The sequence below is a fragment of the Trachurus japonicus genome, chromosome 10, assembly GCF_045865225.1.
Source record: "Trachurus japonicus isolate A0001 chromosome 10, Traja_1.0".
In the NCBI taxonomy this organism is placed as follows: Eukaryota; Metazoa; Chordata; class Actinopteri; order Carangiformes; family Carangidae; genus Trachurus; species Trachurus japonicus.
The window spans coordinates 38,068,597-38,077,153 of record NC_140916.1 but is presented as its reverse complement, the minus strand read 5'-3'; the positions used below and the strand labels follow the sequence as shown (position 1 = coordinate 38,077,153).

General features: G+C 40.2%; 1 long non-coding RNA gene across 1 annotated transcript in view; it reads right to left on the bottom strand.

Moving 5' to 3' along the window:
* Positions 1-4,555: 4,555 nt before the first annotated feature.
* Positions 4,556-8,557, bottom strand: part of LOC146980391 (uncharacterized) — a 301,847-nt gene continuing 297,845 nt past the window's right edge. The window contains exon 3 of the long non-coding RNA XR_015036789.1: positions 4,556-5,157. This is a non-coding gene — a long non-coding RNA (uncharacterized LOC146980391). The remainder of the gene's footprint in view (positions 5,158-8,557) is intronic.

Here is an 8,557-nt window from a genome sequence, read left to right as displayed (position 1 = left end):
TCTCTGGACCAAAGCAGACCGGCACCACCGACCCGTACCACAGACGGACCGCGACCACCGGCGGGACCGGTGTTCGCGAGCCGCTGTGGCCGGCAGAGCCTCACGTTCCGCGGCGAGAGGCTGTGACACGGCACGGTGCGTCTGTGTTATTGTTGTTTAGTGGCGCCCCCCCCGCCCCCGATGGTGGTTTTGTGAATAGAACAACAATTGTTGTATATATTTATCTTATACGAGCCCTTTGATCCAGAAATGCGGACTAATCTTTGTTTCTTTCGGACTTTCACAGTATGCCACGATGCCACGCATGTTGTGTATATTCTTTCTTGTCTGTGTGGTCTAGGTAAAACCACAAGAAAATTAAAACAGCGCATTAGTGAGCACAAAAGCTCTATACGCCGGAATGACAGGGAATACCCGGTAGCAGTCCATTTCAATGACGCCAGACATGACATCTCCTCCCTGCGTTTTTGTATATATTGGAGAATATTGGAGTGGTTTTAGGGGTTATTGATGATGCTGAATCCATTTCTGACATTTTCAAAATTCAAAATGGCTGTCTAAACCGGAAGTGACCAGATTTTAAGCCAAATCTTAAGTTTTAGAGGATGCTGGTTGGACATATAACTCATGTATTTGAAGTAATATATAGTATGGGTCCCCAGTATTCAGAAACTGCCGGATGCTAACTTGTATATAGTGAACAATTAGCATAATTGACATAATTAGCATACATTAGCATAATTGCTATGGGCAATATTTCAACAACTGCTTGGCTGATCTGGGCAATATTGTAGTGGTTTTAGGGGTTATTGATGATGCTGAATCCATTTCTGACATTTTCAAAATTCAAAATGACTGTCTAAACCGGAAGTGACCAGATTTTGAAATCCATCAAAATCGGCCCACTGGCGGTTAAAATCTGGTCACTACCGGTTTAGACCGCCATTTTGAATTTTGAAAATGTCAGAAATGGATTCAGCATCATCAATAACCCCTAAAACCACTCCAATATTGCCCAGATCAGCCAAGTCAATTTTGTTGAAATATTGCCCATAGGCTATAGGCAATTATGGTAATTTATGCTAATTATGTCTGTTATGCTAATTTCCCAATATATATAAGTTAGCATCTGACAGTTTCTGAATACTGGGGACCCATACTATCTATTTCTAACATACAACTGTGGGGTACTCAACATTTCCGGGTTCACCATGGGGCCCTATGGGCTGGCAAGCAGACTAAACCCCCCTCTTTGGCTTAAAAAATGTTAAGAAATGTGAAGAAATTTGTAAAAATGTCTAATGTTTATAGTAAATGAATTATGTTTGTATTTTCGATATGATATGATGTTGTTTTCGATGTGGGGTGATGTTTTATTCGGTCTACTTACATGTAGGCCTATTTCAGAAATGGAGGCTACTTGAATCGTTGGATGTCTTAGTATTTTGTCGAAAAGATGTTTTTCTAGATATTTTTTCTATATTCTTTTTTTCCCCGAGTGCCCCTCAGGGTCTTAAAAAATCTTAAAAAACCTTAAAAAACTTTTAATTATTCAAATTTTTTCTTAATGTATGAGATGCTTTAATGTTATGTGTATTTTGATACAATGTGTACGTATATTTTGTTGACACTATATGTAACCTGACGAAGGTCTCAGGACCGAAACGTTGCTCAATAAAACCTCTGCAAGTGATGACGGTGTGCGGGAGCTTTTTCTCACGTTACTCGACCACCAGGTCTTCTCCTATACGCACCTGTCCGTCCGTGCCGGTGTGCAGAAGTTTCAGCCTGGGCTTTCACAGCAGAAACTGAACTGTCCCTATACCTCCAGAATCCAGAAACACTTTGAAGTAATAATAATAACTTCAATTTATATAGCGCCTTTCAAAAAACCCAAGGTTGCTTTATGGATGGATTAGTTATCCTGAACCTCATACAGTCCATTACTGCTGCCCTGCATCTGCTGGCCCGCTGGTGTCTTCTGTCAGAGTCAGAAGTAGCTGCTACCATAATGGTTCCTGTAATTCCCTTTTTCTGCTATTGCTTTGTTGCAGCGATTTAGTTTCAGGGTTGAACTATGGTCTTATTGTTATCTTACATGGTTTTATTTATTACAATAAGTTTTTATGAAGTTCCTAGCAGGGTCTATTTATTACAGCAGGTTTTTTATGACGCAGGGCCGTTGTATAGGGGAGAAAGGTGATGATAACTCTAGGGGCCCAGCGCCCAGTGGGGCCCATAAAAAACCCCAGTAGTCTAATCTTTGTATGACTGATTTATTCTGCGTAAGACCCTGACTAATACTCATAGTACACTGTAAAAACTCAACATCTTTCCAAGAATATTTGTCTTATTTCTTGTCCAAATGTCTCATTTCTAGTCAAAGCTAATCTCTTTCCATTTAAAATAAGACTCATCACCTAAAAATAACTTGTTTTTAGATCATTGTCACTTGTTTCAAACACATTTTCACTTGAAATAAGTAGAAAAATCTGCCAGTGAAAACATGTTTTTGGTGCTTGTAATAAGGAAGAAAAACTTGCTCCACTATCAGATTTTTTCTACTTATTCCAAGTGAAAATATGTGACCCGTTCCATCAAAATGAGTCGGAAGTCGCAACGTTCTATTTTTAGATAATCAGCTGATAACGTGGAAAACCCATAGAAAATCAAAAAAATTTTTTTACCCTAATTTCAAAGCAATGACATTCAAAAACAATCTCCCAAAGTTTCACAGTCCAGATAATTGAGAAAAGGCACGTAAATGATGATTAAAGTTGACCTGCAACTTAAACCCTCTGAAAATGAGTGTTGCTTCGGTGCAAAACATGAAATATCTTCTGAACCGTTCATGATAGAGACGAGCTGTAAACTGCATCTGAATCGCGGGATTCTCCGCTTTCCGACGGTCATTGAATGGTGCCTCTATGACGAGAAGGGACGGGTACAGAAACAGATGCTAAACCGAGTAGCATTGACGCTAACAGGGCGTAGCATCGATGCTAAACCGAACGTAGCATCGATGCTAACCCGAACGTACACGCTTGCACATGTTTTATAAAATGTCAACAAAACATGACAACTTCTGAACCGTTTATGATAGAAACGAGCTGTAAAAAGCATCTGAATTGTGAGATTCTCTGCTTTCCGAGGGTCATTGAATGGTGTCTCTATGACAACGAGGGACCGTATAGGGAGCGTGTAATCACGTGGTACAGGAACAGATGCCAGAGTCACTGGCAAAAACTTTAACTGCAATTTTCTCAGGTTTTAGAACAGAATAAGAGAGTAGGAGATCGTAATTCAAATGGCCACATCTCGAAAACCATCAAATGTATGACTCTGACTAGGGTATCATTTTAAAGCTTATTTTCTAATCTTCCCATTGATACCAAAATCTCAACTTTGAAATTTGGGTCACTGTGACTCATTTTGATGGATCGGGTCACATATGCTTGAAAGAAGTAAAAAAGTGTCTGAAAACAAACTACTTTTAATATGATGTGTCTTATTTTAAGTATAATGAGATTTGTTTTGACTAGAAATGACATTTTGACTAGAAATAAGACAAATATTCTTGGTAAGATACTTGAGTTTTTGCAGTGTAATGCTGCATTAGCATCAAAACAAAGTAGGCTAAATAAAAAATGATAATACATACGTAGTCTAAGAAAAAAAAACTGGAAAAGTTAGGGGGAGGGGCCCACTTTAGTATTCTTTAAGGGGGCCCAGAATTCCTAGCAACGGCCCTGTTACAGTATGACGTTCTTCTTGGTATGGAATTTTTATTGCACTAGCACTGATTGTCAGCATCAGTAAAAAAAAAAAAAAAAAAAGGTAAATGGTAAGGCCTCCAGATGTGGTCACAAAGAGATAAAGGATGGCACTGCTGCACAGGCTGTATTATGATGTCACAGTGGTTTATATTTGTTGTGATGTCACTCCGCTGCTCTCCAAACATATGTCTTCCCCTGGGGAGAGGATGCTCTCACTGATTAGCTGAACAGCTTGTTGCCCAACAGGCCATGAGGTTCAATGACCTCTGGGGGTGAACAGAAGGGCATGTAATCTACTTGATGGGACAAGGTTGAAGGTGTAACACTTCACTGTGAGTGTGTGTATGTGTGTGTGTGTGTGTGTGAGTGTCGTCATGAAAATTGACTCTAGTTTACGTTGTATAAATCAGGCTGAAGGAGCTGTTAAACATGAATAAAGTGTTTCTCAATGTGCTCTCTGTTCAATTTCACACAACTGTGCAGGTTTCATCCCGTGAGTCCGTGCCTCCTCAGCATTTAGTACATGATGAGCATCAACAAACTAATTCCTTGTCCATCTCAATTTCACTCACGAATGTATCATTCTAAAAGAAGACCGACCTGCTCTACTCTCTTTTGGATTTGGATTACATCTCTATGAATTGGAGATTTGTTTTTTTTAGTCCAGTAATTTTATGAAAAAAGGTTGAACAAATTGCAACAGAAGCAAACTCAACTGATTTTGTTTCCTCAACATGTCCTGAGTGAGGGAGAAAAAAGCCCAGAAGAATCCCATTAGGGGAAAGTTTAGAAAAAGACCCAAACATATCCCATTTATACGCCTATTACTGTAATTATTTTTCTCACGTGAATATGGTCAAATTTTTAACCTTTAGATATCTCCATGAAAATTACTGAGTTGATTACTTACATTAAGACAAACAAAAAATGTATTACAAGTTTTTTTGAAATTCTTTGTTAACATGAGCAAATGTGCATAAATTTGCATAAATTCCACTGTTTTGACGGCATATGTATATATATATATAAAGGTGCTGTGGTGGTACCAGGTTGAAAATTGGAATGAGTTGACTCCAGAGGTTCATAAAGGGACCTGTGTTTACTTTCACTTTCGTCAGCTTACCAACTGTAGCTTTAATGAGCTAGGGCGCTTAAGCTACCATGTAAAATGAGGACTTCCTGCAGCGACGGATTCAAATCCAGTCCACGTCCTTTGCTGCAAGTCCTTCCATCTCTCCACCCCCCTTTCACAAATATCTCTCTATCTATCATTAAAGGAGAAAATGCCAGGTTTTTTTTTTTTTTTTAAATAACTGTTCGATCAAAACAACCATCAAAAGATAAGTGTCCTTCTCCTGATAGGAGGTGGAGCATGTCATACCTGCTCTACTAAGGATGTGGCTGTCTTGAAAAATTGCAGTCATCTTGAAATTTAAAGCAGAAGTAAGCGATCTGGTGGTTTTGGCTAATGCTGCGTTCCAGGCAGGCTTTTGAAACCGTAAATTACAGCTTCAAGTCACGACTTACGACTTTGTAGCGTTCCAGGCAACCCACTCGTGTTTCTCCGACCTGTTTTACCTGTGAAAGTCACTATAACGGCCACTCGTAACTTCTGACCCGTGAACTCGTACCAGATCGAACTGGTACCACTTCACAGGTCGGAAAAACACGAGTTACGGGCTGCCTTGAACGCACCATAACTTCCTGTCAGCCGATGGAGTTAGCAGCCCCCGCCCTCGTCATGGATCTATTGGTCCTCGTCCCTACGTCACCACATTCACGCGCATCCCTTGGCTGCACACACAGAGAGGACTGCCCCTTTATGCTGTTCTCTCTCCTCATTGGATAAAGGTTGTAGGATACAAGGAAAGTTTTCTCCTGGGCTCAGAGCAGAGCAGAGTGACTGACAGACCCGTGTTTCAGACCAAACACTCTATAGAAGTGATTGCTGTCGGAAGATACAACTATTTAAGACTTAGATTAACACAAACATTCACCTTACTTCTGCTTTAATGAGCTAGGGCGCTAGGCTACCATGTAAAACGAGGGCTTCCCGCAGCGACGGATTCAAATCCAGTCCACGTCCTTTGCTGCAAGTCCTTAAATCTCTCCACCCCCCTTTCACAAATATCTCTCTATCTATCATTAAAGGAGAAAATGCCAATTTTTTTTTTTTTTTTTTTAAATAACTGTTCGATCAAAACAACCATCAAAAGATAAGTGTCCTTCTCCTTAAGATAGGAGGCGGAGCATGTCATACCTGCTCTACTAAGGATGTGGCTGTCTTGAAAAATTGCAGTCATCTTGAAATTTAAAGTGTTTTCTTGTTGGTTGACCGATGGAGTCAACTCATTCCAATTTTCATGCTGGTACCACCACAGCACCTTTATATACGTATACCAATGCAGTCAAAACGGTGAAATTTATGCAAATTTATGCACATTTGCTCATGTTAACAAAGAATTTAAAAAAACTTGTGATACGTTTTTTGTTTGTCTTAATGTAAGTAATCAACTCAGTAATTTTCATGGAGATATCTAAAGGTTAAAAATGTTACCCTATTCACGTGAGAAAAATAATTAATAGGTGTATAAATGGGATATATTTGGGTGTTTTTCTAAACTTTCCCCTAGTGGGATTCTTCTGGGCTTTTTTTCCCTCACTCAGGACATGTTGAGGAAACAAAATCAGTTGAGTTTGCTTCTGTTGTAATTTGTTCAACGTTGACCCCTTTTTTTGGCTTAAAATTACTGGACTACTCCACCTTCTTGACAACTGGGACAGGATCTCCTTCCTCTATGATGATCAACTGGCTCATGCTCATGACAGCTGAGCTTTCTGCCCCCGATGCTGCCCCTTTTGCCAGAAGAATTGCCCCTGGAGTTGGTGAAAGGATTTCAAATCGCTTCTTCCACTCTCGTTGAAATCTCCGGCATTATGATGATCACCAACGTCAGTCTATCATCCATGACCCTTCACTCTTCACACTGGACAGCAGCATAGAAAGGTTTACAAGCCTTTCTTGATCAGAATAACATAACCTTTCCATTGTTTGAACTCATCCAATACCAATTCCAACCTCCATTATGACTCCTAAAACAAGTTTAAAGGGATAGTTCACCCAAAATTCAAATTTCACTCATTACTATCTACTCACCCTCATGTCGACTAAGAGCTGTGAGAGTTTTCAGAGTCCTCCGTTCCTTCTCTGAGTTACGGGTGTGTGTGTATTTTTGATACATTGTTTTTGTCTCGTTTTGTCTTTTTTCTTTGTTTGTTTGGCGTTTTATTTTTTATTTTTTATGGTTTCCGTTGTTTTTGATTTCTTTTTTCGCTTTTTTTTTTCTTCTTAAATATTCAAAAATTTTGTTTTTCTGATTTTTTTTTTTTACACGTGTATATAAATCTAAAAAAACAAAAACAAAAGACGATTGTTTGTCTACTAATACCACTTGTAAAATGAATTGTCCAAATAGTTGCTGAATTAAAGGGATAGTTCACCCAAAATTCAAATTTCACCCATTATCTACTCACCCTCATGTCGACTAAGAGCTGTGAGAATTTTCAGAGTCCTCCGTTCCTTCTCTGAGTTACGGATTTGTCCATATAATGGTTGTGAATGGATACCAACTTTCTTCATCCAAAAAGACACACCAAAAAACATCCAAATACCTCCATACTGCTCGTCTGTAATGTCCCTCTTGTATTGAAGCCCCGACATGAGAAATTGTTCCGCCGGTTTTGCACGGACACAGGAAGAGCAGTGAATTGAGACACTGGGAGCTTCCGCTACAAAACAAGCTTAAAATATAGACTTATTTAATTTTTTTCGGCACAATTTCTCATGTCGGGGCTTCAATACAAGAGGGACATTACAGACGAGCAGCATGGAGGTATTTGGATGTCTTTTGGTGTGTCTTTTTGGATGAAGACAGTTGGTATCCATTGACAACCATTATATGAACCCCCCCTGTAACTCAGAGAAGGAACGGAGGACTCTGAAAATTCTCACAGCTCTTATTAGTCGACATGAGGGTGAATAGATAATGAGATAATGAAATTTGAATTTTGGGTGAACTATCCCATTAATATTGTAAAAGTGGTTGTGAGGAAATAATAATAATAATAAAAAAAAGAATTATTACCACTCAAATATAATGACCTCAAATACAGGACTTCCTCTCCCTTAAGGTGATAGCCTACTGCTGATGTTTTGTTTTTTTGTTTTTTTTTGGGGGGGGGGGGTCTCTCTCTCTCTCTCTCTCTCTCTCTCCCTCTCTCTCACTCTCCAGATAATAACCCCTGTGCCTCTTCCTCCTCTCCTCCTCTCCTCCGCTCCGCTTGTCAGCATCATAATCGCCCGCAGCCCGCTGCAGAATGTGCCGGGACTTTCTCAGCGACGCAGCCGCATCATGATGACTTTCCGCGGGCAGAGCTGCAGCTGTCGCCCGGTTGTTGCGCCTGGTTCTACTACTACTACTATCTTTATCTTCTCCTTCTTCTTCTCCTTCTCCTCCTTCTTCCACCGTGTTCACCAACAGCAGTAAACCCGATTCACTCCGAGGCTTGGACCCCCGCTGCTCTCCAACATAGAGGCTGCTCTGTTGCTCTGTCCACCTTACCCCGACCCCGACGCTGTGTGGCTGTGTGGGGATTCAAACTTAAAGGGACTTTATTACCATCGCAAAGCACAGAGAAGAACAAAAGGCAAAAGGCAAAAGGAAAGGCAGGCGGACAAGACAAGACAGACCCTGGATCAGCCTGGTGAATGTAGCGGCGTG